At 41.7% G+C, this 14,708-nt stretch overlaps 1 protein-coding gene across 6 annotated transcripts in view; it reads left to right on the top strand.

Moving 5' to 3' along the window:
• Positions 1–14,708, top strand: part of SRC (SRC proto-oncogene, non-receptor tyrosine kinase) — a 169,802-nt gene that overhangs the window by 115,297 nt on the left and 39,797 nt on the right. The window contains exon 4 of one of the 6 annotated variants that reach the window (XM_069063526.1): positions 12,022–12,169. The exons of the other annotated variants lie outside the window; for them this stretch is intronic. The gene's annotated coding sequence lies outside the window, so the exon portion shown is untranslated. The remainder of the gene's footprint in view (positions 1–12,021; positions 12,170–14,708) is intronic. 6 annotated transcript variants of the gene reach the window in all.

Raw genomic sequence — 14,708 nt, 5'->3', positions numbered from 1 at the left:
GGAAGAGGTGTGTGGGTTGGGTTTTGAAGGAAGTAAGGAATTCCGTGAAGCAGAGCTGAGGATTTGGAAAATCACTTATTGTGTCCCATAACTAACTGGTCAATTTGATTGGAGAAGAGGACAGTAAAATCTGAAATAAGACTGCTCTTGTCCCCTGTGTTGGAAGTCTTAGCTTCCTGGTTAGACCCCGAGATCCTTGAAGATGAGACCTGTCCTGTCCTGTCCTCCTCTCCCCTGTAACTCTTTTTCTCTGCTAGCACTCTGATGAGACTAAAGTATATTGGTAGTTTTAACAAATATTTATTAAGTGCATGCTTTGTACAACAACCTGTGGTAGGTAACGTGTGGTAAGCAAAGAGTAATAGAACCATAATCTCAGTCTCATAGGCTTGCTGTCTAGAAGAGGGACATACCCAATAATGAGACAACATCCCAAAACTTGTGGGATACAGCAAAAGCAGTTCTTAGGGGAAGTTTTATATCCCTGAATGCATACATAAATAAAATAGAGAAAATGGAGGTCAATAAATTGGACATGCAACTGAAAAAGCTAGAAGAAGAAAAAATTGAAAATCCCCAATTAAATACTAAATTAAAAATAATGAAACCCAAAGGAGAGATTAACAAAATTGAATTTAAGAAAACAATTGAATTAATAAATAAAACTAAGAGCTGGTATTATGAAAAAAAGAATAAAAATTGATACGCCTTTAGTCAATATGATAAAAAAAGTAAGAAGAAAACCAAAATATGAGTATCAAAAATGACAAGGGTGAATCTACTCCCAATGAAGAAGAAATTAAAACAATAATTAGGAATTATTTTGCCCAGTTGTATGCACATAAATTTGACAATCTTAGTGAAGTGGATGAATGTCCTCAAAAATATAAATTGCCCGGATTTACTGAAGAGGAAGTAAACCATTTAAATAACCCCATCTCAGAAAAAGAAACTGAACAAGCCATCAATGAACTCCCTAGGAAAAAATCTCCAGGACCAGACAGATTTACTAGTGAATTCTACCAAACATTTAAAGAACGATTGACTCCAATGCTTTACAAACTATTCGGGAAAATTGGAGAAGAAGGAGTCCTACCAAATTCTTTTTTATAACACAGATATGGTACTGATACCTAAACTGGGAAGAGAAAAAACAGAGAAAGAAAATTAAAGACCAGTTTCCCTTATGAATATAGATGCAAAAATTCTAAATAAAATTTTAGCAAAAAGACTACAGCAACTTATCATGAGAATAATACACTTTGATCAGGTAGGATTTATTCTAGGAATGCAAGGGTGGTTCAATATCAGGGAAACTGTCAGTATAATTGATCACATCAGCAACAAAACTAGCAGAAACTGTAGGATTATCTCAATAGATGCAGAAAAGGCTTTTGACAAAATACAACACCCATTCCTATTAAAAACACTAGAAAGTATAGAAATAAATGGAGTCTTCCTTAAAATAATAAGTAGCATCTATCTAAAACCATCAGCAAGTATTATATGTAATGGGGATAAGCTAGAAGAATTTCCAGTAAGATCAGGGGTGAAACAAGGATGTCAACTATCACCCCTCTTATTCAATCTATCTTATTCAATAGCTATGTTAGTAGTAGCAATAAGAGAAGAAAAAGAAGTTGAAGGAATCAAATTAGTCAAAGAAGAGACTAAGCTATCACTCTTTGCAGATGATATGATGATGTATTTAGAGAATGCTAGAGAATCAAGTTAAAAACTACTTGAGATAATAAATAAATTTTACAAAGTTGCAGGATATAAAATAAACCCACATAAATCCTTGGCATTCCTATTTATCTTTAATGAAATCCAGCAGCAAGAGATAGAAAGAGAAAGCCCATTTAAAGTTACTGTAGACATTATAAAATATTTGGGAATCTACCTAGAAGAGGGGCATAAAAGGCAATTTCAAATAAGTATAATACAAAATTGTAGGTAATCCATGCATTAGAGAGGAGAAAACCAAGTGCTATGTGAAGTCTTATGGCAAGACGATTGCTTCTAACTATGGGGAACAGGGAAGTCTTTGTGAAAGAGTTAGACCTCAAAAGCTGTGAGGGATTAAAATAATCAGAAATGGGGAGGGGGGAGGGCATTCCAGCTTAGAGGAGATTGTAAGCAAAGGCCCAGGGGTGGGAAAGTTCAATGGTGTGCAACTCTTCATGACCTAATGGACCATACTGTGCATGGGGTTTTCTTGGCAAATATACTAGAGTGATTTGCCATTTCCTTCTCCTGAGGATTAAGGCAAACAGACTTTAAATGACTTTTCAGGGTCACACAGCTAGTAAATGTCAGAGGTTGGATTTGAACTCAGGTCTTCTTGACTACAGACCTAGCACTCTTATCTACCCAGCTGCCTTCTATAGAGGCCCTAGTGAATACTAAATTCATATTAGAAATGAGAGGGTGGTGTGAATAGAAATGAACCAGTCCAGGAAGGGGGCAGAAAGAAAGCCACAGAGTTTGACCATAGGAAATGATTAAAGTGCCATGTGTCTACCTTCTCATCTTGTCTCCTCCCCTCCCCCTCTCACCACAGCTTGCTCATCAGCCCCCTTGACAGGCTGTCTGTGCTGTGACACATTTTCATGTGGGGCCCCTAAAATTTCCCCCCTTGCCAGGGGCCCCTTGGGAATCAGAGGAAGTCATGTGAAATGAAGACTTTCCTGAGCAGGGGGCAAGGAACGAGTAGCTCATCATGATTCAGCACCAAATGAAACTGGGCTCAGTTTCATTCTTTGGAAGGGACAGGAATGGTAGAAGAGACTGGCCATGAGGAGCAGAGTCATAAAAATAAGCAGCCTGGGCTTCAGAGCCAGATTCTCCTACCCATGAGGTACATGACATTGGTTCAGCAAGTTGATATTGCCTCTCTGGACCTCAGTTTCCCTCTTTTCCAAATGGAGACATTAATTCCTATACTGATTTCCTCACAGGGTTATTATTGAGTATCATATATGACAATGGCTGGAAATGTGTTCCAGAAACTATAAGGAATTGTGTTATTCATCATTCTTCAATATCTCTTCAGGTCGTTAATAAAGGGATACAGGAGAGGTATGGGAAGGAGAAGAAGCAAAAGGGTTGAGGCCTGGCTATCCAGTTAGTTGCATTCTCCTTCCTCCCCCAAACTTTCTGGTGGCAATCATTTGTCTGCTACAGATAGCCCAAGAATCTTGAAAGATACCGTGTGAGAATAGATGGGGCAAGAAGATCTTGGCACAATGGATTAATACCTTCCTGTTTCTTACTGACCTTTGACTGCAGAACTAATTATTTCTTTGTAGGTATCTGGCTCCCCAATAATGATCTATTCTTCCAGAAGTTTTAAAAAAGGGAAAAAATTGTCTGCAAACATTAGGTCACCCAGTTTAATCTCAATTCGTGGGGAAATTCTAGAATGGATTATTAAAGGGAGTTTAGTGAGCATCCAGAAAAAGAAGCAGTGATTATAAAGACTTTCATCAAGAATGGTAGAGATTAACCTTATTTCTTTTTCTGATAGGGTAAATAAACTGCTATAGATATAGTTTGCCTAGATTTCTGTCCTAGGACGCACAGTTTAGGAATGACATTGAAAAACTAGAGAGTGGCCAGAGGAGGGGATGCAAGATGGCAAAGGACCTCGAGTCCATGCCATGTTAGGATCTGTTGAAGGAACTGAAGGAACGATGTTTAGTCTGGAAAAGCAAAAACTAAGGAGGTGGGGACAGGAGAGGGAAGAATATGACAGGCTGAATCTCATGGGGAACAGGAATTAGCCTTGTTCCATCTGGTCTCAGAGGACAGATCCAGGAGCAAGGGGTAGGAATTTGCCAAGAGACATAGTGAGGCTTGAAGTCAGGAAACAGAGCTGTTTAAAAGGGGCCAGGACAAGGACTGCTGAGGAGGGGAATGAGGGTGCTTTCCTAGCAGAGGCTGGAAGACCATTTGACCGACGTGATAGTGGAGATGACTTTTGGCAGGGTGGCCTCTGAGGTCCCTTCCAGTTCTAAAGTTCTTTGACTCTGGTCTCTGCCTCATGAATCCTTAAATGTTGTCAGTTATCTTTCTAAAACATCATTTCAGGTCTGGCCTACTCTTGGCACCAGAGCTCCTAGTGGTTCTTGTTGCCTTCATGAGAATGTGGAAAGAAGCCTCTTAGCCTAGAATTGAGGGCCTTCTGATTTCTGGAGTCAGAGTGGGAAAACTGAGTCCCAGAAAGGAAGATGAATTGTCCAGGGTCACTCAACAAATTACTGAAAGCCAGGAGAAGAACCTAGGTCTCCTGTCCCTATGCAGTATTGTTATCATTATCATGGCAGCTTGGGGTCATGAATAGAGAGTTGGCCTCAGGATCTAGAAGGCCTGTGTTCTAATCCTGCTTCTGACTTCTCCTTCATATAGTCTACAGGATGATAGGGAGGGAATAGGTACTAAACCTTACAACAGGATCCCTGTGGCCACCTATCGACTTAGAAAATCACATTTTAGCATCATGTTTTATTGTATTTTTATTTATTAAATATTTCTCAATTACATTTTAATCTGGTTCAGTCTGCACTCAGAAGTGTTGTGGTGCATATTTGATCTGCAGGCTGTGTATGTGACACTTCTGCTCTTTAGACCCTACCCTTGCCTACTTTTGTGTATTTGCCCATATTAAAGGTGGAATTTGTTGCTGTTATTCAGTTATTTTTAATCATGTACTACTCTTTGTGACCCTATTTGAGATTTTTTTGGCAAAGATGCTGGAGTGATTTGCTATTTCCTCCTCCACTTCATTTTGCAGATGAGAATACTGAGGCAAATAAATGACTTGCTGAGGGTCACACGACTAGTTAAGTGTCTGAGGTCATATTTTTTTTTGATGGGGGTGGGCAGGGGAAATTGGGATTAAGTGACTTGCCCAAGGTCACACAGCTAGTTAAGTGTTAAGTGTTTGAGGCCTAATTTGAACCCAGGTCCTACTGACTCCAGGGTCAGTGCTCTATTCACTGTGTTACCTAACTGCCCCCTGAGGTCATATTTGAACTTAAGTCCTCCTGACTCCAGGCCTGGTGCTCTATGCACTGCACCATCTAGCACCCCTGTACTCCTCCCCTCCCCAAGACAGTGTAGTGTAATGGAAAATATGCTGGAATTGGAGAGGAACCCTGGCTTTGAGTCTCAGCTTTGACAGGTAACATTAACTTTGTAACCTTTTGGAAGTGACCCCAGGCAATTCTCTATGACTACAAGTTGCTGGTCTACAATGATAGAAGGTGTTTCCTCACTGGCAAGTTCTGTATACCAATAAAATCACAGGTCTGAACAAAAAAAGAAATGGTTTTCATTAACAGTGATTATTTTTGTTATTCTTATTGTAACATCCTAATTCCAAGGTGACTGAGCTTTCAGAGATGATTCTAGAAGAGCACAACCTCTGGGTAGTTCTTGGCAAGGGGCCAGAGAAGGTCTGCATTTTTGATGCCTGAGGATTACTTTACCTAAAGTTTGGAGAGGCTCATTATTGGGATGGCCACAGGGGGATGGCTCTCACAACAGCTCTTAGACACTACTCACTAAATTGAAGGATTTGGGATCTGTGTTGGTAGAAACAGTACTCATGCCAACAAAATGTGGAATCTTGAAAGAGAAATATTATTTCACACTTCATATTTATATAATCCTTTATGATTTAGAGTACTTTCCTCATAGCAACCTTGCAGCAAGGTAGTTCAGGGATTAGAGGATGAAGCTAAAATGAAGAGACCTGCCCTAGATCACTTAGCTAGTGTCTGAACTTAGATTTGAACCCAGCTCTTTTGGTGTCAAGTAGAGAGCGTTTGCTTGCTTCAGTGTGTCAGCAGGACTACATTGTCCTTTGTAAAACCCAAGGAGGGCCCCCTCTGATTTGATTGCCTCTTGAAAACATTGGGAACCTAGTTGGCAAGAGGAGCTGGGGCAGAGGGCAGCGTGGATCTATGTGTCACAGTGCAGTGGGATGGTAGAGATTAATGCTTGCCATGTACTGGGTAGGTGTTGAGAGAGGATGTCTGTGGGTGGCCAAGAGTGCTCAAGAAAGGGGGAGTGGCCTGGTTTTCCATATGGGAGAGTAGAGATGCAAAAGGTTGAATGAATGGGAAAGATGGCTTTTGGACAGAGAGCCTTACATAGTAGGAGCCAGAAGGAGGAAGCCCTCTCCTGGGTGAGACAAGGTAGAAACCAAGAAAGTAGTTCAATGAAATGACATTTTCATCATGTCCTTCCGATGCTCTGAAACTCTCTGTGGTTCCCCATTGTCTACAGATGCAGGCCAGACTTTGCCTGTCATCCAAAGCTCTCCAGAATCTCTCTAACCTAACCTTCAGCCTCAGCCTTACCTTTCACTATTTCCTTAAACACTTCTACTTGTAGTCTCTGAGCCCATCACACACCCAACCTGTTTCTTCCTCTCTCTGTTTTGCCCTCACTGGAAATGTCTTTGCTCATCACCTGTTTAAATCCTTCAGGGACCAGTAGGAAATCTTCTTCAGTAAGTAGGTCTGAATTTGAAACTATGCCCATCGGGCTATAAAACTGTTCATACCCTTTAATTTAGCAATACCACTGCTAGTTTCATATCCCAGAGACATCAAAAAAAAGGAAAAAGGACCTATTTGTACAAAAATATTTTAGCAGCTCTTTCTGTGTTTGACTAAGAATCAGAAATCAAAGAGATGCCCATCAATTGGGGAGTGGCTGAACAAGCTGTGGTATATGTGTAATGTAATGCCAAGGAAAGGCAACTTCCCAAGGTTCAGAATACCAGCATAGGTGCTCTCCATTTTATTCAGTAACAAACCCAGAACAGAGAAGATCAAAACATGACATCATTCAAAATACAGCATTTACTAAGTGTGATTAAATAATCTCCAAGTACTACCCCACCCCAGGACCTTCCAATCATTCAATCAATTACAAAGTCTCCGTTCTAAATACTTCTCCACCCCTAGGCTATACCTTCATTTAGTCCACCACAAAGCCCCTCTTCTCAAATGGAGATTAGTTTCCAAACATAAGTAAAGTACCTTCATTTGTTCAATCACAGAGCACAGAAAGGTCAAAAGTTCCCCACCCCTGGATCACAATTCAATATACCCCAGAGTTACATCAAGTTTAAACACAGCACTTAATACCCAAATGGAGGTCTTTTCTTCATCTTGACACGAGGCAAGTTCTCAGCAATCTTAGTTCCTGTGGAGACAAGGCTTAGCAAGGCCATAAGATACATTGCCAATCCCTTCATGAATTTATCCTCTGTCTGTAGAACAGTCCTAGAACCCCTGAACACATTAGCAAAGCCCTCTCCCAGGATTTCTGTAAACATACAACAAGAAAATCCTTCTTCAGGGCTTCTGAACCAACAGAAAGGCTCCCAGACCCCTGCAACAACAGCACTGTCCTTCACCAGTGGACAGTATTCACTCTGTCTGCAGGACAGTCTCCAGACCCCTGCAACAACAGCACTGTCCCTCACCAGTGGACAGTATTCACTCTCTGTCTGCAGGACAGTCTCAGGGCTTCTTAACCAAATGCCAGGTTCCAGGACTTCTTCAACAGGACAGTCTTTCACCAGTGGACAAATCTGGCAAAATAACATCAAAACAGACAGACAAAGTACCAGCAAAACAGCCATGTCTCCTCAGTCCTTGGCAGCTCAGGGGGCAGGTCTCAAAAGTCCAGGGCAATTCAAAGCGGCCACCAGCAATTCTCTTAGTCTATCTCTCTCCACGAGGTTCTGCTTCCAAAAAAATCTTCCGCCTCTCTCTTGTGTCTCTCCAAATCTACATCACCAGCTCCTCCCAGTTCAGGACTTTCTTTTCACATCAACAAGCCCATCCCACAGGTGGGATTAACAAACTCTGGGTTTTAACACAATCAATTTGAAAACCAAGCCAATACAGGGGAATCTTTAATTGCCATTACTATCACAATATGATTCTAATGGAGTATTATTGTGCTATAAGAAATGACCAGCAGGATGATTTCAGAAAAACCTGGAAAGACTTACATGAACTGATGCATAGTGAAGTGAACAGAACCAGGAGAATGTTGTGCAGTCACAGCAATATTGTTCAATGAAGAACTGTGAATGACTTAACTATTTTCAGCAATACAATGATCCAAGACAATCCCAAAGGACTAATGATGAGGGATACTATCTGCCTCCAGAGAAAGAACTGATATTGATTGAATACAGACTGAGGCATGCTATTTTTCCACTTCCTTTCATTTTTTTCTTTTATTTGAGTCTTGGTGTACAAAATGACGAATATGGAAATGTTTTACATAATCGAACACTTATGATCTATATCTGATTGCTTCGAATCTCAGGGAGTGGGGAGGGGGGAAGGAAGGAGGGAAGGATAGAATTTGGAACTCAGAACTTTAAATAAAAATATTGAAAAATTGAAAAAAAAGAAACAACTACATCAAGTTATTAAAGTTTGCTATTGAGTGTAAAACATAAAAAAGAAAATTTTCTATACACTTAAATGTTTAACTTCTGCATTCACTTTTTAAACAATAAAAGGAACTAGAGGGTATGGAAAAAAAAGTAGTCCTGTAGGAATCTGGAGTCATAAGAATTGGGTTTGAATCATGTGAAGGGATTGAATGTGAGATGATTCTCTAGGATATTTTCCAACTTTACATACTGTGATCTAAGGAACCCAGCTTTGTAGCTTTACATCTAAGGAACCCTTGCTATGGAACTCAAAGCCCCAACTTCTCAGGACAACTTGAGCTTACACCATCTTGTGACACATTCTTATTTTATGTTGTTTAAAATTGTACTTGTACTTCCCAGCAAGGCTGTTGTTTCCAGTACATAAACAGTGACCAAGTCCTGGAAGTTTTATTTACCTTTCTTCTGTCTCCTGCAGTCATCTACTACTTTCAACCTCACAGTCACTGCCTTTGCTCAGGCCTTGTTACCCTCTGCCTACCCTAAATTTTGTGTGTGTGTGTGTGTGTGTGTGTGTGTGTGTGTGTGAGTGAGTGTATGGTGTATAGAGTTAGGAGTTATATCTTTTAGAGTTGGAAGGAACCTTAGAGATCTTATGGTCCAACCTTCTCATTTTACAGATGGGGAAACTGAGACCCAGAGAAGGGAGATGATAGCCTTCTTATTGTCAGAGGCAGGACTAAAACTCCTGACACCTAGTTCAGTGCTTTCCACTCTATCATGGCTACCTATGGTCTCTCTCCCCCCACTCTCCCCCCCCCCTAAACAATTCATTCTACAGCTTAATCTTTTCAAGACTTAACTGATCCTTATATCTCCTTGCTCAAAAGTTGTCAGTGTCTCCCAATTGCTTAAAGAACAAAGTCCAAACTCTTAGTCTGGCATTCAAGGTTCTCCACAGTCTGATCTTGGCCTCATCTCACAATATTCCACATAATCTATAATCCCCACCTTTTCCCAATTTTGTTCATTTTCTCATGTTGAAGTCAGTAAGTATAGTGTAGTGGAAAGAATACTGAACTATGAGCAAGGATCCCTGGGTTTAAGTTTTGGCTCTGACAGCTATAATTTCCTCAGGGTAAATTACTTCCCCTCTCTGACAGTCTCTTAATCTGTAAAATGGGTATCACCAATCTTGTACTTCCTCACAGGGTGGTTGTTCCTCATCCAAGAAAAGAGGAAATGGAGTTAGGAAAAGGGAACGCAGTTTAGGGGATGTCTGGGGGACCAGGTCATGGACATTTTCTGTAAGGCAGAAGGCTGATACGGTTGGCAGAGCGCTGATACAGTCCTATCAGCTATTGAATAGGCATGTGACCTGGGCACGTCACTTCCCCCTGGGTCTGCCATTTATAAAATAGGAATAATCATACTGGTACTTAGGATTTCCCAGGGGTGTAGTGGGGATCAGATAAGTTAATGGGCATGGAAATACTATGTAAACCATAAAGTAACGTATGCAGTCAGCTAACTGGCATTTATTAGGCACCGACGTTGCTAAGTGCTAGATACATATAAGGAGTTATTATTACTCTTAATAATAATCCCAACTCTGCCCCAAATTCACTCAGCCAATCTAGGTAAGTCACAGCCTCCCTCTGGAACTGAATGAACACCTGTAAAATGAGGAGGTTGAAGTGTATAATCTCTAAAGTCATTTCCAGCTCTTATATTCTCAGTTTGAAGGTCCCTGCCAGCTCTGACAGCTGTCATCCTATATTATCTTGACTCTGATAGTCTTTGGTTCTAAGCACAGGCAGGAAGGGTTGTTCCCCTGCCCTGACAGGATAGGAGTAAGAGGGAGAACCACCCACTAGTCTCTGATCCTTAAGCCACCTGTTACCCTCCTCTCTCTGCTACCCTTGATGGACACGCCACCTCCTGACTCCAGGCATTTTCGTTGGCTGTCCCTTATGCTTGGAATGCTCCCCCCTCCTCATTTCTGGCTTCCTTCAAGTCTCAGCTAAAATTTCATCTTTTTCAGGAAGCCTTTTATAATCCCCTTTTGTGTTAGTGCCTTCGCTCTGTGATTATCTGCAATTACCTTGTCTATGTCTTGTTTGTACGTAATTGTGTCTGCTTGTTGTCTCCTCCACAGACTCTGGGCTCTCCTGCTCTGGAGAGCAGGGACTGACCTTTGCCTTTCTTTGTATCTCCAGTGTTTCGAATAGTGCCTGGCACATAGCAGATGCTGAATAAATGCTTGTTAACTTGACTCACTATGTTTCTTTCTGCTTCCCATATTCTTAGGGCTTTATGGTTTACACAGCCTGTGCACTGTCTCACTGAATCCAGAGGGCAAGTGTTTAAATCTTTCTGCTGCTACTTAACTACCTTGTGGCCTGCCTCTCTGGGCCTCAGTTTCTTCATCTGTAAAACGTGAGGCTTGGACAAGGTGACCTCTAAGGTGCCTTGCATTTCTAAATTTATGGTCCTGTTATCCCATAAGGCCTGTCCCCAGTGCCTACAGATAACTGAAAGATGGTTCTTTTTGAAAAGCTGAACTAGTGACATGAGAAAATACAATGGGGGTCAGACCCATCATTTGGAGCCGAAACATCTGATATAGGTCACTGCACCTATGAGTTCCAGAGACCTGATTGGGCAGAGCCTGGAAGATTGGGAGGAGGGAAAAGAGGCAGGTGGGCAGATTTCATCTCATCTGTCTCCGGCCCTGCAGCTGGCTCGGCTGAGAACTGTCCTGCCAAGAGCTAAATGGGTGCTTTATGTTGGGAGAATTTCAGGAAACAAGTGAGAACCTGCAGAATAATTTTGTTGGTCTTCCATGGTTTGAGAAAAGAGGCTGGAAAATGGTTTTCCCTAGTCTCTCCTCTTCAACAGTGTTTGAAGTTTTTTCTGCCATAGCTCCTTTCTACTCTATACCTCAGGTGTTTGTTCTCTAGGTCTCCTCCTATTTGGGGAATTATTTCAGGGTAATTCTAGTGTTAGCTTTGTCATGGTTCTGAGTCATAATCTGTTTAAGTCCTGGAATCACAGAAAGGAATGGACAAACCACTAGTCCAATTCCTACCTAAAGCAGGAATTTGTATCATAGCATCTGTGACAGGTGGTCACCCAGCCTCTTCTTGAACACTTCTGGGAACAGGGAGCTCATTATCTCATGAGTCAGCTCATGCTGCTTTTTGGTCAGCACTCATTGTTACAAAGTTTTTCCCCCACATCAAACCAAAATTTGTCTTCCTTCCTCTCCTCTCTTCAGCTTTGGTCCTAGCTCTGCCCTTCAGGGACAGGCAGAATGAGTCAAAAATCCCTCTTCCCCATGATAACCTTTCAGATGTTTGAACATAGCAATCCTGTCCCCTACCTTCAGAGTCTCCTATGCATTGACAATTCCTACTAGTAATCTAAAAAAAACCCATCAAAAGTGGTTGCAGATGATTGATATAAATCTTCAGAATTGTCCCATCCAGACTCAGCAGCATTGGGAGGTGATGCAATAGGAAGACTTTTTCACATCTGTATAGTACATTATAGTTTACAGAGCTCTTTTCCATCTACTCTCTCAGTTGAGCCTCCTAACAGGCCTGTGAGTCAAGGAGGCATCCTGGGATCATCCCCATTTTACAGGTGAAGAAACCAAGACTCAGACTAAATGATCCCACAGACCTAGGGGCCACACAGCAGTTGAGAGGCCAAGCCAGGACCATAATTGAGGTAGGTTAATTTGAGTATATTTTCTTTTACACTGTACCCTGCTGTGATCAATTGAAGGAGCTGGTAACATTTAGCCTGGAGAAGGTAATTCACTGGGACATGGTAGCTGTCTTTAAGTATTTGTAGGACTGTTATGGGGAAGCAGGGTCCGCTTTATTCTACTTAGCTCCAGAAGGCAGAACCAGGAGCAGTGGGTAGAATGTTCAGAGAAATAGCTTCCAGGGGTGGGGAACCTTTGACTCTTTATAGGGAAAATCTTGTGTAAAATTAGAGCTTTCAGAAAGTGAAATGGGCCCCTATGGGAATGAGTTCCCTGACACTAAGGGTCCTCAGCCAGAAGCTAGATATCTCTCACCGGAGATATTGTTGATAGAATTTCAGTTCAGGTAAGGATTTTGCCTTGGTGCCTCTGAGATTTTGTGATTCTGCTGTCTCATTCTTCCCCAGGGTTGAGGCCTCTAGGCAGACAGCTCAGCTCTTGGTCCCCTGCCCCTTCAGTTAAGAGATCCATAATTTAATGCCTCCCTTTACAGGAATACATAGAGAAAGCAGTCGGCCAAATACTGAGTCCTTCCTATCAGGAAACTGAAAATATTTAGCAGATGTTACCTCAGTTCACGTTAGGGGGAAGAAGTCATTTCCCTTTCTCAGAGATGGTGAAACTGGGACACCCCAAGGGGTTAGGGCATGTTTAGCCATCCCAGGCAGAACATGGGAGTGAGCCCCGAGGAAAGAAAGGATGGTGTTGCTGCTCCCTTCTACATCATGGCAAGTAATTTAGGGAAGGTATGACCTTGGACAACTCACCTTTTCTCTCTGGGCCTCAGTTTCTTTATCTGTAACATGGAGCTAGTCACATTTACCCTCTCCCCCCACCTCCCCATATAGAGTTGCCTGGTAGAATGCGTTTTGTAAATCTTAAAGCACCAAATACATGTTAACTATCATAAATTATTTTTTTTATATCACTAAACAGGGCTGGGAACACATGGCCATTGCCCTATGCTCCCATCTTTCTGGGCATGTTGTCCATAGTGTCATAGCGACAGGGTATGAGCCCCAGGAGATCCAGGTAACTGAGCCAAGTTGGTAGAATTTAGAACCCAAAGGAAGCTGATACAGAAGTAAGCTGAACCTGGAGAACCATTTATATAGTAATAACATTGTAAAGACAACTTTGAACTCTGATCAGTACAGTAACTCAAAAGAGTCAGTCATGAAGGTTTCACATAACATTCCCAAGTATAACAGGCAATCCCGAACCAGATTAAAATTTAATTGGAAAATATATAACAAAATAAATGAAAACAGTAAAGCAGATAATTATTAATGTGTGCATTTCAAGTCAAAATATGGTCCACAGGGATCCTTCTGTTTTGTTTATTGGTCCCAGTTTCTATTTGCTTTTGACACCAATGTAGTAACCAGTCACGACTCCAGATGTTGGATGATGAACCCAGCTCCCCACCTCTGTCGGAGAGGTGACATTATGGACTCAAGATGTAGAACAGAACACACATTTCTGGGCATGGCCAATGGGGCAGTCTGTTTTGCTTGACTATGCTTATTTGTTACAAGGGTTTTGATTTTCTTTTTTCCCTTCTCTGTGGGGAGAGGTAGGGGGAAGAGGGAGAAAAATAAATAAATGCTTGTTAATTGAAACAAAAATTTAATGGGAACAAAAAAGAACTGGAAGAGAATTCCAGGATAAAACTTAATTTTCTCACTAGGGGAGATTGAGACCCAGAGACAGAAAATGATTTGTTCAAGGTCACATAGGCTGTGAATAGCCCGGGTACTCTGACTCCATCCAAATCTAGCCACCTTTTTTTGCTGTGCCTTGCCGCCTCTGAAATAGAGACAAAGTTGTGTTAGATCAGCTGGGCACTGACTGTCAAAGCAGGGTAAGCTGCTGGTCAGGACCCAGAGAGACAAAAATAACTGGAAGCAAAGGGAAGGGTTCAGAGGGACACAGTTAGAAAGCAAGTACATCAGCAGTACTGAATAGAGGAGAATGAAGCTACAAGGGAGCAGCAGGTACCCCACAGCTTTGAAGGGATGGAAAAACTGCATTACTGAGTTGTTATAAATGTTCCATGTTCTTTCTTTTAGTTGAGAGAGGGCTGCCAGGACTGATTAGGGAATAATAATAGCAACTGAAATTTTTAGTTTTTTAAAATTTATTTTTGGACTTGTGGTTTTATCAGTGGATTTCTGGTGTGAAAACTCCCTCCACTACTGCAGGTCAGCAAGTCACCTGAAATTTATAGGCTTAGTGAGTTGTTTGGGGGCAGTGAGATGTACAGTGAATTGCCCAAGGTCACACAGTTGGTAAGTGTCACAGGTGTGATTTGCAATGGTCTTTCTGACTCCCAAGTCTGGAGATTTCCCCCCCCCCCCCCATATCTTTTAATTTGAATGGAGAACCTCCCCTTTTTCCCGTTCCCCCAGGCTGGAAACCGAACCCTCAAAAGCCTTTTTCCCCCCGCACCACACCACCTTTCCCCTCTATTTTTTCTTTTTTCCCCCTTGGTTCTCC

Source organism: Petaurus breviceps, unplaced genomic scaffold (assembly GCF_028583685.1).
Source record: "Petaurus breviceps papuanus isolate PSGF00001 unplaced genomic scaffold, PetGlider_PUasm1.0 90591, whole genome shotgun sequence".
In the NCBI taxonomy this organism is placed as follows: domain Eukaryota; kingdom Metazoa; phylum Chordata; class Mammalia; order Diprotodontia; family Petauridae; genus Petaurus; species Petaurus breviceps.
This window is presented reverse-complemented; position numbering and strand designations above follow the sequence as displayed.